The sequence below is a fragment of the Stomoxys calcitrans genome, chromosome 2 (genome assembly GCF_963082655.1).
Source record: "Stomoxys calcitrans chromosome 2, idStoCalc2.1, whole genome shotgun sequence".
NCBI classification, from domain to species: Eukaryota; Metazoa; Arthropoda; class Insecta; order Diptera; family Muscidae; genus Stomoxys; species Stomoxys calcitrans.
Genome location: NC_081553.1, coordinates 182,791,099 through 182,811,967, shown reverse-complemented (window position 1 = coordinate 182,811,967; position 20,869 = coordinate 182,791,099). Strand labels below are relative to the sequence as shown.

Here is a 20,869-nt window from a genome sequence, read left to right as displayed (position 1 = left end):
TCACATTAAACAGATTTTCTCGCTTAGTTTTTATGGAGAAAATACTATCCCCGTTTAGATAAGCCGCTGATCTTATCGCATATTGAATAACAAAACTAAAAGAAGAAGAACGCAATATATTGGGTTGCTCAAAAACTAATTGCGGATTTTTCATATAGTCGGCGTTGACAAATTTTTTCACAGCTTGTGACTCTGTAATTGCATTCTTTCTTCTGTCAGTTATTAGCTGTTACTTTTAGCTTGCTTTAGAAAAAAAGTGTAAAAAAAGTATATTTGATTAAAGTTCATTCTTAGTTTTATTAAAAATGCATTTACTTTCTTTTAAAAAATCCGCAATTGCTTTTTGGGCAACCCAATATATAGTCAATAGTTAATATGATTATTTTGGATGTGTATCAGTACTTCCAATGTTTAAAGTACAAAGCATTTAGCGGGAAAAGCGTTTTATTTTTATGGATAAGCTAGCGAATCCGATATTAAAAAAACGACCCATTTATTGTTGGCCACTAGCTGTGTTTAATTATAGAACTATGTTATGCAAATCAGGATTAATCAGTTATTTTTAGTTGTTTTTTGTTTAAGTCCCATGGCGGATTTAATGAGGTGGTCTCACGTCAACAGCTGTTAACAGCCAACCAGGTTTGACGGTATTAAGATGACAGATATCTGTTTGCATTCTCTTTGTTGTTATCTTCTTTCTCGCATATTCTCTGCTCATGTACACACACGTATACATACACTCACACAAAATTTCTTAATGTGTTTTGGCAAAATGTCGATCAGTTTGATGACAAGATGGCGCCATATGATTTGTGGTTGTTGTACAAATGAGACCACCTTTAATTGTTCGCCGTGTTTTAGTCCTATCCAGTGGATGTCAGATGTTTCGAATAGAATTTCAGTGCAAAGTTATTGATATAATGCCACAGTTCCTTACAAATGTCTTGTTTCCTGATGTTCTCGCCAGGGTTCGAACCCTGGTGTCCAGCGTTATGGGCTGACTTCTGCGCTACGGTGGTCTCCAAAAGCTATCGAGTAAATTTTGATAATCTCTTCCTTTATGTTGTACTATTTTAGTATTATACGGTGCAAATCACGTGTTATCGGCTGTAATCCATTGGATTGCTGTTTTATTTTAGTTATGTTCAGTGCAAATCATATATTTGCTGTGTTTTATTTTAGTACTATATACCTCGAAACACGATTACTCGTTATTTTTTATAATCTGTTATTGCATGTTATCGATAAGTTACCAATACAACATTACACTGATATTTTTATCCAGAGCATCTGACTTCCAATGGATAGGACTAAAATAAAACAAAGCAACTCTGAATAGATTTCCAGAGCAAATTTATACTCCATTGTTAACGATATTTTTCGATAACAACAACAACTGTTACTAAAACAAAACACGACAACAGTACTTAACGCCGTTTGTTTCATTCCGATGAGCAGCTTAGGGCTAAACTATTAATCGAATTTCGATAATTTATATTGGAATTTGATTTTTTTATATCGAATACCGAGTACCGCTGCAATTTTCTACTGGGAATCAAAAATACGACCATCAGCCATTCAACCATCCAGTGCCCAAGCTTATTTTTGTATTTTCTTAAAATCAAATTAACAAAAACTAATAAGAAATTAATAAAAAACATTGTTCGCAATGTCTTCTTCGAAAAACAAATAAAAGTTTATTAAAAATCCATTGAAATCGAGTGCAAAAACGAAAAATTTAACAGACGGGCCATCTAGAGAAATGGGAAAAAATCTATAATCCTAATCTTTGAGGTGTAACAAATACGAAATACGGTAAATGAAAAGCCAATGAGATCCTCAATATGAAGTGAAAAATTAATTAAAATCACTGAATTAAAGTGAAATAGAAGTGCTTCAACTGTGACATACTATGCAGTCATCTTTAGTGTAATTTACAAAATTTTCAAATTAATTAAAAACTAATTTGTGTGAGCAGTAGCAGCGAGAAAAAAGTTCATGTTTTTTCCATTTGCTTTTATCATCGTCTTTCACTCTCTACACTCTTGTCTCGTATTACTTCATTCATCGATTCTCTGTTGTGTGATGTTGTGTTTTTCTTGTTTCGTTTTGTGCGCGAGCAAGTGAGTGAGTTGCAACGTTTGTGTGTGTATATATGTGTTGTTGCTGGTTACCATACAACTCTAAGCACCTTTTTGTATGGAACAACTGAATGCGAGTCATGCCGGGCCGTTAGTAAACTAGGCCCTAAGGTGGTATTTTTATTTGTTGAAGTGAGTTTTGGGACAATGGCCGTGGAAAACATTGGGTGTGTTTTACGAGATGCATATTAATTAGACATTAAGCCTAGTACTGAGATAATTTGCAACAAATCTGTTGTTGTTGTAGCAGTGTGTAGTACACTGAGACGACAGCCCTTGCCGATGAAGAATCCATCGCGTCAATACGGTACGTGCATCCGGCCGCCATGGGATTGCCAAATGTCGATTAATTGATTGCGAAACATGCCGCATTCTATTGGACGATGTCATATAAGGACACACAACAAAGGCAACTACTGTGAACTAGTTCGTGAGTAATTAATTACATTTGCAATTAATTGAAGCGAAATTTATATTGACGCAGCGACATGTCGCTACTATTTGGCTCATAAAACTCAGTACCAATTTTACGGAATGTGTTCGCATTATTCGTCACAATTTTTTTATATAGCATTTTAACAGTTTTTCGGGCGAAAAGTCGAAGTCAGAACTAGGCTTTAAGCTCAGGTGCTGATCCACAGAATTTTCACTTTCATACATGGCATATGTGCGTAATGATATAGTGTTCCAAGGGCAGCAACACTGGGAGCAAGATCCTGAATATTCATGTTGGAGGCTACTATACCTGAGATGTTAGCATTTCCCCCTATTAAGCTAAATGCCTTGGTTTGAATCCTAATGCTCGCGAAATTGATTTCGTTTGTCGATATTTCGCTACTTTAAGCGGCTTAATGCCCTAACTGACTGAAATACTAAATTTTTAAAATTTCGTAAAAAAGTTATTGCTGAGGACTTTGCGGAATTTGTTTACAGACGCGCTCATTCTTTTTTGGCCTTAAGAGCCTGACGAGGACCACCATCTCCACAGGCAAATGTGACTACAACAACAAAAACAACATATCAAACTTTGTAGAAAATGCTTACTTTTTGAACGACAAGAAGGCAATTTACGCGATCGAAAGCGTTGCTAGTTCGATACTTCAGATATTTTCCTCTCAGTTGCAGTTAAAAGGGTCCATGCCATGTACGAGCTTATCACGCTTGTTACGTCGACGTTAATTGCTGCGCGGTATAATTGCCAGCACTTTAAAAAGTTCATTATATAACCAAAATGCAAACAATCCTCATAATTACCCTAGCCAATTGTGATATGCTCCACTCCCCCGCAAAATTATGGAGAGCATGGGTGACCATCTTGGTTTTGGTTTTAATTGGCTATGACAGAACATTTGTACCATTTAATTATTAATTACTTGGAGGACAGAACGTAAAACCAATGTCCTCCCTCCTTCCTTCTAACATACTTAACATTCCAACCGCCAATACAATTTAATGTAAAGGTTAGGAAAGGAATATTATGCAATTTAATTTTGTCTAAATGGCAACGGAACAATTTGTAGGATGTTATATGCTCCGGTGGAATATAATACGTAAAGATAAATATGTGGTACACATTATTAGTATTACATTTTTGCAGTGTTTCAAAAAAGTAATCACGAAACATATGTTTTTTCAACTGTGAAAAGCGTATGTAGTATAAGCCTCTAGTGAGAGCAATTACCCTTTTTAGAGCGCCCCTATTGAATCCTTTAAATGGCACATCATGGTCGTACTCCTCGTATGTAGGTGTTGCTTACAGATTTTGCCAAAAACGGTACATCAATTTTTTCTTTTCTTTTGATTTTTTGATTTTCTTTGTAAACGGTAATCGATAGACGTTATTCATCGAAAAAATCAAATTATTTTGATTTTTCAGCCATGACGGATTGTTATGTTTATGTATTGTTTTCATCAATACTATTACAATGACCATACATCAGATGTGCCATGTAAACTCTGCATAAGATTTAAAACTAGTCTGTCTACTTCGACGATTTTTCTTTCAATGTCGTAAAATACTAAACATATGTGTAAAACAGGACTAAAGCAGAAATACGTTTCTCTTCTTCATGATGTATTGTTATTTTGTTATAGTTTTTCTTCGCATTTTTTGTACTTTAATCTTTGCTTTACAATTCAATGCTTGAGCATGCGCTAAAAAGGCCCTTAATTGGCATATTTTGTCAAAATGCGACAAAACCGGCCCTGTTATATTTCTTGTTAGTTCTTGTCCCTTTTTTTTGGATGGTATGGGGGATTTGTCACAGACAATACGGTATTTCGTTTTACTTTCATTGTTGTTGGAGCGGTAGTGTGTTATTTTTGTTGTTGCTGTTTTCGTTTTTTTTTTTGTTGCGCCAATATTGTGTATGAAAAGATTCATCAGAGCATTAAAGAGTAACACATTCATGGTAGCAGCAGGAAAAAAAAACAACAACAATAATAACATCATCACAATCGCCATCCATACCATCCCCAAGATTCAACGTTATGACTGTGAGTTGTTGTTATATTTTTTGCTTCAATTTAACTTCTCGCAACAATGAAAAGTGACAGTCTCGTACTCTGATAATTGTTGTCCTATCCACATCGTTCGAAGTTCTTCTTCGTGTTGTTTTCGTCTTCATCTCTGTAGGATGATGACGACGATGTATTATTTGTGTATTTGTTGGACTGCTATTATAACACTTGCATTTGTCAGATTGTTTTCTCGGTTCCTCCCCACCTATTGATGTTCGAAAGAACACACACATGTGTACATGCTTTTTGCATGTGACGATAAACCTGCTATTGTCCAAAGTGGGACAAGAATGTATTCTAGTTTCAATTACTAATAAAGGTGTTTTCGATTTAAATATGAAAAAAAAACTTTTCTTTTTGGGAATGTGTTATTAGCCTCGGGAAAATCAAGTCTACAATAACTTAGCACCAAAGATTTTAGGATTGTATATGTCGTATATAGTCTTTGCACAGCACACAGGAGCATATGCAGATGTATAAATTAGCTAAGCTACGGTATTGGGAGCATATAAAGGTTCCAGATAAAAGAGTGTTTCCTGACTAAAAACCTTGCAAAAGTTAAGTACTTACATATCACTAGCAAAAATTTGTTAGATTTAGAATTGTTTACTCTTTTTAAGTTACTGATGGTATGTGTTCACCTAAGTGTATGCGTTCGTCCCTTTTCCGTCATGGGAGAGGCATATCCCGGAGTGCCTTTTCCGCAAGCTTCTAGTCCGTGCCGGGATTGGAAAGAACCCACCTCCATCATTGGTCGGTGTCGGTGAGGTGTAACCGGTACATGAGGTGGGTACATTTCCTATCTTGCTCTGGCCTAACGTCTCTACGGTAGTATAGTCACACTGAATATGTTGCAAGGTGCTGTGCGAACATAGACAGCAGTGGGTCACAAGCATCGTCGTCATATTGGTTGCAGCGATCCAAAAGACAAAGCTGGCCAATACCTGCAGCTTGGACAGTTGTCATGGATACAATGTGCTACGTAAGGATCGATTACGGAAGGGAGATGGAGGATTGGCCTTCGTGATACATCATTCCTTGCAGTAAAGACCCATTTCACCTACGCTTGACGATAGTGACCCCTACATGGAGTGCATGTGGATAGCAGTCAGATCCGGTACTGCCGGGATAGAGCTATACAACGTGTATATACCGCCGGTTGTTGGCTGTGTTCCAATTAATGGCCAGGGTTAAAAGCCCGACATAAGTGGGCTACTATCTGGCAATAATCGTCTGGTTCTAAGAGACTTTTGTGCGCATTACATCCCGTGGCATTCTCCCCTAGGTAACGACTAGCGGGCCAAAGCTTTGGCAGAGCAGATTGATGCCTCCACGTTTTTCACGGCGAATAAGGTAGCCCCCACTAGCATTACGAGGAGGTGTAGCAGCTCGCCAGTCATTTTCATTGCACTCCTGATCTTCTCAGTGACGTATCCTGGCAAGCCGTCATTTTTTTGGGATCAGACAACCTGCCCATAATTCTCACCATCGACCTCATAACCTCTGAGTGCCGGACGTTTATCAATGAGAACAGCGCCTATTGAGCTGGTTTTCCGAGAGCACACCAATTGGCGCTTCAGTGAATTGACACCCCCCTCGAATTTGCTAGTTGCCGAGAGGATCTCCGAGAAATCATTAACGCAGCAGTCGCTCGCTTTATTCCCGACGCAGGCAGTGAGCACTACACGCAGGCGAGCGTTATGGGATTCGTTGTTCGGACCCTACTAACCCCAGAATCAGCGAGCTGTATCTGAAAACAAACAGGGAAGTCAATGAACATTGGTGGAATTTATGGCTGGAACGCTTGGATCAATGTAAATTAGGTACGGGTTTAGGCAAGCTGTGGTCTACTGTTAAGTCACTCTCGAACACCGGTAAACTGGATGACAGGACCTTATGGTGATTTCGATTCTGAAAAAAAATGTTACACTAATGTTGCACTTATACGGGACAACATTTTGGGAATGCTGACTTATCCCTCTCATAGTTTTACACTTTTTACATTTTCAATCGAACATGTTAATATGCCCGTATATTGTAATTTCAACCAAATAATGCTGTAAAATGTAGCAATGCATCTAATATGCCGTTAGCTAAATAAAACGCGATTACTTTTACCTTTTTTATGTATTTCTTTTTAAAATTTTGCCAAACATTCTACAAATTGTTTTCTTCTTCTTCTTCTCAACCAAAATTTGCTTGAACGGTGGCATGCACATGAGATGATAGCAGCTGATTTAAAGTGCGGCATTCTCCATCCTAGCCTAGCCACGGTGTAGAAAATGCAGCATTTTTTCACTTTCAGTGGGCAACACCATTACAAACGAACATTTACCCGGTGGTGGGGTTACACTTTTTTGGAGAATCGAACACAAAATTTCGATTTCAGTGCAACATGTCGAAAAAATGCTGCACTTTTTTTCACAATCGAAATCACCATTAGTCACTTTTGGCTACGTTACTGTAACTGATCCGAAGCGATGCACCAGGTTGAGTACCTTACTCTTAATACTGTCCTCAACCTATCCAGATATTGGGAACTATAAGATAGTTCCCAATGTCTGGGAAATGGGCAGAGTAATCTCGTTACTTAAGCCCGAGTTGGGGGGAGTCATATAGAACGATCTCCTTCCTCTCACCAGTAGTCAAGACGGTTGAGGCATTACTCCTCCCGACCCTCGTAGGAGAATTTCCATTCGCCGAGCATCAGCATGGATTTCAAAGACTGCATAGCACAACAACTGCTTTGCATGCCATCATCGCACACATTTGACGTGGCTTCAATCCAGGGGCTCAAGAAGGGAGATCGGTTTATATGGGAGCTACTTCTAAATCTGAACCGATATGGCCCATTTGCAATCCCCAATGACCTACATCGATACTAAGTACGCGTTCGACCTCTATGGGGATTTTGACAAATGGATGGACGGATTCGATCGATTCAGAACGTCGAGACGATCAAGAATATATATACTTTATGAGGTCCTAGACAAAAATTTCGAAGTGTTACAAACGGAATGACAAGATTAGCATACCCCCATCCTACGGTGGTGGGTATAAAAATGTCAGTGGTGTTTATACCCTCCTAATTTTAGTGCCGACATTTTTGGGTTGCTGTACCATTTGCTCTGGCAGACAAAAGATGTGTCGCACTGCGGCAGCCGTTCGGAATCGGCTTTAAAAAGGACACCTCTTGTCATTGAGCTTAAACTTGAATCGGACTGCCCTCATTGACAGGTGAGAAGTTTTCCCCTGTTCCTTTGTGGAATGTTCATGGGCAAAATCTGCAATTTTCCCCTGTTCCTTAATGGATTGTTCATAGGCAAATTTGCATGTGCAAATAGGTAAACATGCCCGGTTGGGTTTTTGAGGGTGGGACAGACCCCCAGATTCTTCGTTCCCGATTCTTGATTCATATTCGTACTCTATGGAATATATCGATAAACAAGTCCCGTTGGGTTTTTTTTATTGGATGGATGGTGCTAGACTTTTTGGGCCACGTTTTCATATTAGATTCTTACTCTACATCCATAAAGATTTGATTCGTCTGCTTGTCTATTTATGGGGTGGGGTAGCGTTCCCCCAGCTTATTTATGCCAAGTTGGCTCTTTTGGTTACCTTAAAGGCTGCGAACAAAATTTCGTCTAAATCGATGCCTAACCTTCGAAATACAGCGTTTTTGAAAATTGGGGTAAGGTGCAGGGTACCATATTTATATGTCATTGTGGACAACTACGACAAGTAACAGTCTACAGATGCCCAATTGAGGGACGCTTAATGATCCCGTGGTGAAAATAGGGTATTAAATTTTTTGATATCTGAAGGGAGGGCGGACCCTCCCCCTTATCATAATTTTTAAAAACGCCAGATCTCGGAGATGGGTGTTGCGATTTAACCTATTTAATTTTGTGTGCCCTCTTATGTATACCAAAAAACAAAAATTTTGTATTAAAATTTTGGGTGGGGTTTATAGGGGGCCGCACCACCCCTTAAAAACGCCATATATATATAGACCAACCACTACAATATGGGACTCAAATGAAAGGTATTTAAGAGTACAAAACATATCTGGTATTCAATTTTTCGGAGAGAGTGTTTGGGAGACCACCCCACCCAACAAAACACCTCTAAATCGGACATATTTACCGACCATGGCAATATGAGACTCAAATAAAAGGTATTTGCGAGTAGAATACGAATCTGATATCCAAATGTGGGACCAAGTTTTTGGGGACCGCCCCTCCCCCAAAAACTCTCCCCAAAGAGGACAAATTTGCGACCATAGCAATGTGGGGCTCAATTAAAAGAGTCTCTGGGAGTAAAAATCACGAATCTAAGAATGTTAGGGAAAAAGTGTCTATGAGGGCACCCTAACCCACCAGGTCACCACCCAAATAGCTGACAATTGCAATATGGAGCTCAAATAAGAGGTATTTTGGAAAATAATACGAATCTGATACATATTTTCAGGGCCAAGTCACCAAGTCACTGTTTACCGACTATAGAAATATGGGGCTCAAATAAAAGGTATTTGGAAGTAGACTGCAAATCTGATATCAAAATTCGGGATCAACTGGCTAGCGGACGTCCCACCCCCATAACAACACCCAAATAGCACGTATTTGCTTACCAAGACACTTTGGGTCTTAAGGAGAGTGGAGCTCGATATTGATAGTTTTTAGGGGCCATACCCCAAACCGGACATATTTGCTGACTTTTGCAATAAGGGGTCTAATTAAGATTAGAAAACGAATTTGATATTTTATTTTAAAGCCAGTGCCAATATAGGGTTCAAATAAATGATATTTAACAGCATTCGTGGCATGGTATTCACTAAAAGCTCTTTAATTGACGAAACTAAGTATTCAAATGATAATATTGTTCCATATAAAGTGAAAGAAGAAGCTGCGGAGCGGGCCCGGTTCAGCTAGAAATTCAATAAAAAGTACAACAAAGTATACGATTTGGATCAATGCCAGTAGAAGGTTCGACTACAGCGGCTTGCTGTTGTAGTAGCCACATTTTTATGGGGAGGTAGCGATCCTCGCCAAGCTCCTACAGGTGGGTTAACTCTTTTTGGTCCATAGAACCGAACGCCGCGGGAATTTTATGGTCATTGGATATTTAAAGGCGCCGCATCATATCGTGCATCATGGAAACTCAGCATTTAAGCAGGTGCCGGTGCCGCCTGGCCTCTAATTGGGACTCTCCGCTCGATACCGCTTATTGTTCGCATTGCAGTATCCGCAACCTGTGGACGCGCCCTGTAGCTCCCAGCTAAGTTTCCTGTGATAACGATAGACATAACACAAATCTGAGCACAAAGAGTCAGCCTTTGTGGTGCTAAAGAACAATCTCGTGCCGGAACCGTCAGAGGCGACTTTTTCAGTTCAGTAGATACAAAAGATTCAGCGCATTCCCACAAAGCATAGATGTATGGTAATTTTATGGTCGCGGCATAAAATCTGCACATATGATCATAAATCAAACAACATTTTAAACTTATCTTGAATGAATGGAAGCTCTTTTTGTTTTTTCGAACAATACAACTATTGTTGACTTTGTTGAACTAATATAATAACTATGGAACATTGTTGGTTCAAATTTTTTTTTATTTTTTTTTAACAAAAAACACTAAAAAAAAAATCGGTAACTAAGCGGATTCTATATATAATGCTTTAAAAATATTCTTTTTATATCCTCCACCATAGGATGAGGGTATACTAATTTCGTCATTCTGTTTGTAACTACTCGAAATATTCGTCTGAGACCCCATAAAGTATATATATTCTTGATCGTCGTGACATTTTATGTCGACCTAGCCATGTCCGTCCGTCTGTCTGTCAAAAGCACGCTAACTTTCGAAGGAGTAAAGCTAGCCGCTGGAAATTTTGCACAAATACTTCTTATTATTGTACGTCGATAGGGATTGTAAATGGGCCATATCAGTCAATGTTGTGATATAGCTGCCATATATACCGATCTTGGGTCTTGACTTCTTGAGCCTCTAGAGTGCTCAATTCTTATCCGATTGGAATAAAATTTTGCACGACGTGTTTTGTTATGATATCCAACAACTGTGCCAAGTATGATTCAAATCGGTCCATAACCTGATATAGCTGTCATATAAATCAATCTTGGGTCTTGACTTCTTGAGCCTCTAGAGTGCTCAATTCTTATCCGATTGGAATAAAATTTTGCACGACGTGTTTTGTTATGATATCCAACAACTGTGCCGAGTATGGTTCAAATCGGTCCATAACCTGATATAGCTATCATATAAACCAATCTTGGGTCTTGACTTCTTGAGGCTCTAGAGTGCTCAATTCTTATCCGGTGGGAATGAAATTTTGCACGACGTGTTTCGTTATTATATCCAACAACTGTGTTAAGTATGGTTCAAATCGGTGCATAACCTGATATAGCTGCCATATATACCGATCTTGGGTCTTGACTTCTTGAGCCTCTACAGGGCGCAAATCTTATACGATTTGAAGTATTCTGTTGCACGAAGTATTCTGTTATGATATCCAACAACTGTGACGACTATGGTTCAAATCGGTCTATAAACTGATATAGCTATCATATAAACCAATCTTGGGTCTTGACTTCTTGAGCCTCTAGAGGGCGCACTTCTTAGACGATTTGAATGAATTTTTGCACGAAGTATTTTGTTATGATATCCAACAAATGTGCCAAGTGTGGTTCAAATCGGTCCATAGCCTGATATAGCTGTCATATAAACCGATCTTGGGCATTGATTTCTTGAGCCTCTAGAGGGCGCAATTATTATCCGATTTGAATGAAATTTTGCACGACGTGTTTTGTTATGATATCCAACAACTGTGCCAAGTATGGTTTAAATCGGTGCATAACCTGATATAGCTGTCATATAAACAGATCTGGGGACTTGACTTCTTGAGCCTCTAGAGGGCGCAATTTTTATACGATTTGAATGAATTTTTGCACGAAGTATTTTGTTATGATATCCACCAACTGTGCCAAGTATGGTTCAAATCGGTCCATAGCCTAATATAGCTGTCATATAAACCGATCTTGGGTATTGACTTCTTGAGCCTCTAGAGGGCGCAATTATTATCCGATTTAAATGATCTTTTGCACGAAGTATTTTGTTATGATATCCACCAACTGTGCCAAGTATGGTTCAAATCGGTCAATAACCTGATATAGCTGTCATATAAACCGATCTTGGGTATTGACTTCTTGAGCCTCTAGAGGGCGCAATTATTATCCGATTTGCCTGAAATTTTGTACGACGGATCCTCTCATGACCATCTACTTACGGTTTTATTATGGTCTGAATCGGTCCATAGCTTGATACAGCCCCCATAAAAATCGATCTCTCTATTTTACTTCTTGAGCCCCCAGAGGGCGCAATTCTTATTCGAATGGGCTGACATTTTACACAGGTCTCCAACATATAATTTAATTGTGGTCCAATCATATCATCATGTGGTCCATATCTTAATATCGCTCTAATCGCAGAGCAAATCTTGTCTTTATAAAAGAACTCGACAAATGCGATCCATGGTGGAGGGTATATAAGATTCGGCCCGGCCGAACTTAGCACGCTTTTACTTGTTATGATACAATCTACTCCAATCTGGTTTCTTTTACTAATCGCATTATAAATTCTCTTCTCTCCAACTTGAATTTTGGTAGTGTTAAAATTGAATATATTTAACATATATATTTGAATTTTTTGTTAGCTTAGCTTGGTAAAATTGACTTTTTGTTTATGGGCATGTTTGGTTAGTTATTTTTGCAACATTATTTCCACAAAAAAAAACCAAGCGCGGGCGTTAATGTGTTTATAATGGACATACTATATTGTAGTTGAGACATCGAGTCTATCTATAGAGAATCTCCTCCATCTATTGGGTTGCTCAAAAAGTAATTGCGGATTTTTTAAAAGAAAGTATATGCATTTTTAATAAAACTTAGAATGAACTTTAATCCAATATACTTTCTTTACATTTTTTTTTTTCTAAAGCAAGCTAAAAGTAACAGCTGACAACTGACAGAAGAAAGAATGCAATTACAGAGTCACAAGCTGTGAAAAAATTTGTCAACGCCGACTATATGAAAAATCCGCAATTACTTTTTGGGCAACCCAATAGGTTTATTGCCTAAAGATGGCGGTATAATATTGAAATGTTAATTAAAATAGTAAATTTGAAAAAAGTAACTAATCAACGTGTTTTGACCGTTGGTTTAGTTTAAGCTTTAACATGGTACAAAGGAATCCCAATATAAATCAGCCTTAGATTTTTGGGAATTCTAACGGAGAAGCACAACATACATTTAGAGCTGTTGACAGGGGTCTTGAGTGGTCATTGTAATGTAATTTTTATACCCTCCACCATAGGACACCGTCATCAGAATGTTGAAGTTCGCAAAACTAACGAAGTTACAGCAATTTGAAACTCACGTAGATTTTTTTGGGTTTTTTGGATATCAATTATGCGATTTTGAGCTTGTTTTTTGAAGAAAAAACATAGGAGTTGCGCTAAACCGATTTTTTTGCCATAATCTTCAATACTCTATACTCAACTCGAAAATTTTTTTCGCATCAAAAATTGAAAATTTTCATAAGGGGTTGTTAGCCTTTGCTAAAAAAATGCAAAAAAAAAAAAAATAAAATGTGAAATTTTAAGTAATTCTGTTTATTTTACGAATCGTCTTCGAATTTCGAACTGCGGAATGCTAGAAAATATTCGAAATTCGAAAAAATGAAGGAGTTACAGCGTTGTTGGCCTTGAAAACGACTTTGAATTTTTACGCCCAAAATAAATTGGTTTTTGCTATGTTTTCCATAGCAACCTTTACAGTATCGCTTCATGTAGCACCTCTACGGAAAGGAAATTTTGTCACGAATCTTACGGTGTCTGAAAAATTGTAGTTTGCCAAAATAGGGAAGTTACAGCAATTGCAAACCAAGTTGGTTTTTTTTGAATTTTTGGGACATGAATTATGCGATCTTGATGCCATACACTGAAGATTTCAAGGAAATGGGAAAGAGTATTGCTTCGTCCAGCACCACTACGGAAAGATATTTTCTTCACGAATCCAACTAATTTCGTCACTCTGCTTGTAGCACCTCGATATATGCGTCTAAGACCCCATAAAGTACATATATTCTTGATCGTCATGACATTTTATGTCGATATGGTCATGTCCAACGTAGCGCAGAGGTTAGCATGTCCGCCTATGACGCTGAACGCCTGTGTTCGAATTCTGGCGTGACCATCAAAAAAATTTTCTTAGCGGTGGTTTTTCTCCTAAAGCTGGCAACATTTTTGTGAGGTACTATGTCATGTAAAACTTCTCTCCAAAGAGGTGTCGCACTGCGGCACGCCGTTCGGACTTGGCTATAAAAAGGAGACCCCTTATCATTGAGCTTAAACTTTAATCGGACTGCACTCATTGATATGTGAGAAGTTTGCCCCTGTTCCTTAGTGGAATGTTCATGGGCGAAATTTGTTGTATAGTCATGTCCGTCCGTCTGTCTGTCGAAAGCGCGCTAACTTTCGAAGGAGCAAAGCTAGACGTTTGAAATTTTGTACAAATACTTTTTATTAGTGTAGTTCGGTTGGGATTGTAAATGGGCGAAATCGGTTTATGTTTTGATATAGCTGCCATATAAACCGATCTTGGATTTTGAATTCTTGAGCCGCTAGAGGGCGCAATTCTCATCCGATTTGGCTAAAATTTTGAATGATGTGTTTTGCTATAACTTCCAACAACTGTGCTAAGTATGGCGCACATCAATACATGACCTGATATAGCTGCCATATAAACCCATCTGGGATCTTGACTTCTTGAGCCTCTAGAGGGCGTAGTTATTATCCAAATAGACATATTACACAATGACTTCTACAATGTTTAGTATTTAATTCATTTATGGTCCGAATCGGACTACAGCTTGATATAGCTCCAATAACACAACAGTTCTTATTGTTGTTGTTGTAGCAGTGTGTTGTACACTGTGGCGGCAGCCCTTGTCGATGAAGGACATCATCGGGTCAATCCGGTACGCACAACCGGCTGCCATGGGATTGAACAGATCTTATTCATTATTCTTTGTTTGCCTAAAAAGAGATACCGCGCAAAGAACTCGAGGAATGCTATCCATGGTGGAGGGTATATAAGATTCGGCCTGGCCAAACTTTGCACGCTCTTACTTGTTTAAGCTCAAGCAATTGCAAAATCGACACGGTAATTCTGAATTAAGTTTCATCCAAATCGGATGAAAAATGCTCCTTAAATAAGCTTAATCTTGTCTTATATATAAAAATCAATTTGTGTTTGTTTGTGTGTACCTTATACACTCAAAAACGGCTGAACCGATTTTCTTGAAATTTTCACTGATGGTGCGTAATGATCCCGTGGTGAAAATAGGTTACTACATTTTTTTTATCTGAAGGGGGAGCGGACCCTCCCTCTTACCCTAATTTTCAAAAACGCGAGATCTCGGAGATGGGTGGTGCGATTTAAGCGAAATTTTGTATGCTCTCTTATAGTAACATAGGGCGCCCCGGTAGCCGAGTTGGTAGTGTGCTTGGATTACCAGTGCAGCGGCAGTGGGTTCGATTCCCGCCAGAACCTTGGTCTGTCGCTACTGTAGTATCACAATGGACTTGTCTAAGTGAGTTTGTAAAGGACTGCCACTCTTACCTAACCTATAGTAACTTACAAACAAAAATTTGGTATTCGAATTTCGGATGGGGACCTAGGGAGGGGGGGGGGGACGCCCCACCACAAAACCTACCAAATATATATATACACCAACCACGACAATATGGGACTTAAATGAAAGGTATTTAAGATTAAGGTGTTTGGGGTCCACCTCAACCCCCAAAACACCCCTAAATTGGACATATTTACCGACCATGGCAATATGGGACTCAAATGAAAGGTATTTGAGAGTAAAATACGAATCTGATATCCAAATTTGGGACAAAGTTTCTGGGCGTCAACCGCTTTCCCAAAACACCTCCCAAACAGAATTTATTTACTGACCATGGCAATATGGTGCTTAAATAAAAGGTATTTGAGTGTAGAATATGAATCTGATATCCAGATGTGGGGCCAAGTGTTTGGGGGGCCGCCCATCCCCGAGAACATACCCCAAAGAAGAAAAATTTACGACCATATCAATATGGGATTCAAATGAAAGGTCTTTGGAAGTAAAGCACGAATCTGATATCAACGTTCGGGACCAAATGTCTACGGACTCACCTCACCCCCATAACACCACCCAAATAGGAAGTATTGGGTAACCCAAAAAGTAATTAAGGATTTTTCATATAGTCGGCGCTGACAAATTTTTTCACAGCTTGTGACTCTGTAATTGCATTCTTTCTTCTGTCAGTAATCAGCTGTGACTTTTAGCTTGCTTTAGAAAAAAAGTGTAAAAAAAGTGTATTTGATTAAAGTTCATTCTAAGTTTTATAAAAAATGCAATTACTTTCTTTTAAAAAATCCGCAATTACTTTTTGGGCAACCCAATATTTGGCTGATCATTGCAATATGAGGCTCAAATAATTCGTATTTTAGAGTAGAACACAAATCTGATATATATTTTAAAAGCCAAGTCACCCCCCAAACCGGTCATGTTTGCCGACTAAGAAAAAATGGAGCTCAAATTAAGGGTATTTGGGAGTAGACCATGAATCTGACATCAACATTCGGGACCAACTGTCTAGGGGACCCATCAACATAACAACCCCCAAGTAGGAAGTATTTGCTTACCATGACAATTTGGGTCTTCAAGACAGTGGAGCTCGATATTCATAGTTTTTAGGGCCCATACCCCATACCGGACATATTTGCTGGCTTTCGCAATAAGGGGTTTAAATGAATGGTATTTGAGATTAGAAAACGAATTTGATATCCAATTTTGAGGCCAATGGCAATATGGGGTTCAAATATATGAGAATAGAGCACGTAGCTGATATATTTTCAGGGCTTAGTGTTTGGGGGAGCACCCCACTCTCCAAAACACCCCTAAATCGGGCATATTAACCGACCATGTCAATGAGAGAATTGGGGGGTAGAGCAAGAATTGATACTCACTATCGGGACCAATTTTCTGGGGCTCTACCCCTTTCCCAAAATACCCCACAATCAGGAATTTTTTACTGACCATCGCAATATGGGACTCATATAAAGGTATTTAGGAGTAAAATACGAATTTGATATCCAAATGTAGGACCATGTATTTTAGGCATCACCCCTTCCCCAAAACACCCCCCAAAAAGAGTGAACATTTTTCGACCATGCCAATATGTGGCTCAAATGAAAGGTATTTGAGATTAGAAAACGAATTTGATAATCAATCTTGGGGCCATGTTTTTGGGGGACGCCTCATCCTATGAACTCCCCTCAAAACCAATTGCATTATGGGGTTTAAACAAGTAAAAAGGCGTTAAGTTCGGCCGGGTCGAACTTTGGATACCCACCACCTTACACAACTCACTGTCCAAAATTTCAGCAAAATCGGATAATAAATGTGGCTTCGATGTGCCTAAGACCCTAAATCGGCGGATCGGCCTATATGGCAGCTATATCCAAATCTGGACCGATCTGAGCCAAATTAAAGAAGGATGTCGAAGGGCCTAACATAACTCACTGTCCCATATTTCAGCAAAATCGGATAATAAATGTGGCTTTTATGGGTCTAAGACACTAAATCGGCGTATCGGTCTATATGGGGGCTATATCAAGATATAGTCCGATATAGCCCATCTTCGAACTTAACCTCCTTATGGACAAAAAAAAAGAATCTGTGCAAAATTTCAGCTCAATATCTCTACTTTTAAAGTCTGTAGCGTGATTTCAACAGAAAGACGGACGGACATGGCTAGATCGTCTTAGATTTTTACGCTGATCAAGAATATATATACTTTATAGGGTCGGAAATGGATATTTCGATGTGTTGCAAACGGAATGACAAAATGAATATACCCCCATCCTTCGGTGGTGGGTATAAAAATGGTATTTGAGAAAAGAGCACGATGCTGATATTTTTTCAGGGCCAAGTGTTTGGGGGACCACCTCACCCCCGAAAATGCCCCTAAATCAGACATCATGAGAATATTAGGCTGAAATAAAGTATTTTAAGAAGGGAGCACAAAGAAGGTGAAGCGGAGCGGGCCCGGTCCAGCTAGTATTAAATAAATATGTATGTATGCATGCTAATAAAAAATGAAATTTCTTTTCACGCACTTTATTACTGTGTGTGGAGTAGTTCATGGATCCATGTATGGCATACCCTAATGTACGTATGTGGGTAGCAAAGGTCAATTTGATGATTTTAAATCTCAATAGGCTTTTTATTGGTTGAACGGACATTCATTGTTTCATCGGATTTCGGTACTACGTATGATGTTTTACTTCAAAGCTTTGTTTGTTTATAATTTTTCATTCGCTTTTGTTGTTGTTGTTGAGGAATTACTAAAGTTTTTGTATAGTTTTGTGTGTGTGTGTGTGTTTCTCTGCTGCCTCTATGGAAAGAAGAACGAATCGTGAATTTTCGCACTATTCCTCTATGGTTGTTTATAGTTAATTATTTCATTAATTTATAATTGTTCTCATCGTTCCATGAATGATATCATGCAAATATTTATAGATCATTTTGTTGCAGGAATTTATGTATCCAACAACTGAAAAGCTCACTCACACACCACATTCATAAACCGGACGACAACGCAGCGACCAACATGCAGCTGGAAAAATTAAAGTTTTATTTGCTGAAGTAGGTTACGAAAATCATGACAATGATATTTGTTTTGGGGGATTTGCAGTACGATGGAGATGAAGGCCGTTGGCCGTTTTAAAATTGAGCGGGAAGCAAGCCTGGGGATGCCCTTTATATGGGTGGAACCTCTCCTCACCCCCAAAACATTTTATTTTCAATTAATATGCAAAAAGATGGTCGTTTCAACGTATATTCCAAGGAAAAGGATTGAATGGACAGATCAATAGGTGAAGTGAGGTCCTTGACCTTACAAGCAGGTCACGCCTTATCCATGTTGTCATCACTCCCCGCCTAACAAGAGTTAAGGCGATATATGCAAATTTTCCCCATGAACATTCCACTAAGGAACAGGGGCAAACTTCTCACATATCAATGAGTGCAGTCCGATTCGAGTTTAAGCTCAATGATAAGGGGCCCTCTTTTTATAGCCGAGTCCGAACGGCGTGCCGCAGTGCAACACCTCTTTGGAGAGAAGTTTTACATGGCATAGTCCCTCACAAATGTTGCCAGCATTAGGAGGGGGAAAACCACCGCTGAAAATTTTCTCTGATGCTCTCGCCAGGATTGGAACCCAGGCGTTCAGCGTCATACGCGGAAAAGCTAACCTCTGCGCTACGGTGGCCTCCAAGGCGATATATACCGGAAGGTTAATTGAATCTGAACCTGGTTTGCCTTGGCTGGTTATCTATACAATTAGCCAAACCGGCCCCGCTCCGCTGCGCCTTTTATAACTCTCTAATATTGTTTTTTGGTGGGGACACTTCGCCCTGCATGCGGATATCGAATTTGTGCCAGTGTAGCCTATGACGCTGAACGCGTTTGAATCCTGGCAAGAAAAGCGGTGTTTATCCCCTCTTAATGTTGGCGACATTTGCGAGGTACTATGCCATGCATGGTCATTTAAAAAATGTTCCCCAAAGAGGTGTCGCACTGCGGGACGCCGTTTGGACTCGGCTATAAAAAAAGGTCCCCTATCATTGAGTTTAAACTTGAATCGGAAAGCACTCATTGATGTGTGAGAAGTATGCCTCTTCTCGGTTCCTGGTGGTAATGTTCTTGCTTAGGGTAATGTTCTCATTAGGGGAGGGATGGCATCTCAGACATTTCGACCCAAAAATGTGGATATCAAATTCGTGCTGCTCTTTCAAATCTCTTTAATTTGGGCCCCATATTGCCATGGCCGATAAATATGAACCGTTTGGAGGGTGTTTTGGGGGCTGGGGCGGCCACCGGCACTTTGCACTGTAAATAAATATCAAATTCGTTCTTTATTCCCAAAGGAAATGAAGTTCAGTTTAAGGGGTGCTTTAGGCCGTACTCCAAAACAATTGGCTATATCAAATTCGTTTTCTACTCTCAATTACTTTTCATTTGAGGCCCATTTCTATCCGATTTACCTGAAATTGTACATGACGTGTTTCGTTACGACTTCCAACAACTGTGCTAAGTATGGTCCAAATCGGTGCACAACCTGATATGGCTGTCATATAAACCGATCTGGGGTCTTAACTTCTTGAGCCTCTAGAGGGCGAAACTTCTAACCGATTTGGCTAAAATTTGGCATGAGGTGTTTCGTTATGACTTCCTACAACTTTGCAAGGTATGGTTAAAATCGTTCCATAACCTGATATATCTGTCTTATAAACCAATCTGGGATCTTGATTTCTTGAGCCTCTAGAGGGCGCAACTTCTATCCGATTTGGCTGAAATTTGGCATGAGGTGTTTCGTTATGACTTCCTACAACTTTGCAAGGTATGGTTAAAATCGTTCCATAACCTGATATAGCTGTCATATAAACTGATCTGGGAACTTGACTTCTTAAGCCTCTAGAGGGCGTAATTATTATCCGATTTGTTTGAAATTTTGTACAACAACTTTTCTCATGACCTTTAACATACATGTCATATATGGTCTGATTAAGTCTATTGCCTGCTAAAGCTCCCATATAAACCGATTTCCCTATTTCACGTCTTCAGACTCTAAAGGGCGCAATTCTTATTCGAATTGGCTGAAATTTTACACATTGACTTCTACTATGGTCTCCAAACTTCAATTCAATTATGGTCCGGTTCGTATCATAACTTGGTATAGAGCCAATAGCATAGCAATTCTTATCTTTCATCCTTTGTTTGCCTAAAAAGAGATATCGGGAAGGTGGAGGGTATATAAAATTCGGCCCGGCCGAACTTAGCACGCTCTTACTTGTTGTAACGTAAAATCGAAAAGGATAGAAAACCCAAATGGTTACCGCTCGTTCACATGCTTTATTGCAATATTCATTTCGTAAATTAAAGCGTTAGCACCTCAAATTGGTTCGCGGTGTTCACCCAATTGAAGAAGAGGAAAAAGTGATAAAATAAATTGAAAAAGGACGTAAATACAATAAGGAAGCTTTGAAATCTTTGTTTTTTTATGTCCAGAAGC

The 20,869-nt window shown here is 39.0% G+C and overlaps 1 protein-coding gene across 4 annotated transcripts in view; it reads left to right on the top strand.

Annotated features, from left to right (window-relative positions):
• The first annotated feature begins 1,556 nt into the window (after positions 1-1,556).
• Positions 1,557-20,869, top strand: part of LOC106095005 (uncharacterized) — a 51,105-nt gene continuing 31,792 nt past the window's right edge. For 2 of the 4 annotated variants that reach the window (XM_059362109.1, XM_059362112.1), the window contains exon 1: positions 1,557-1,815. The gene's annotated coding sequence lies outside the window, so the exon portion shown is untranslated. The other 2 variants (XM_059362111.1, XM_059362110.1) reach the window with 2 other exon arrangements.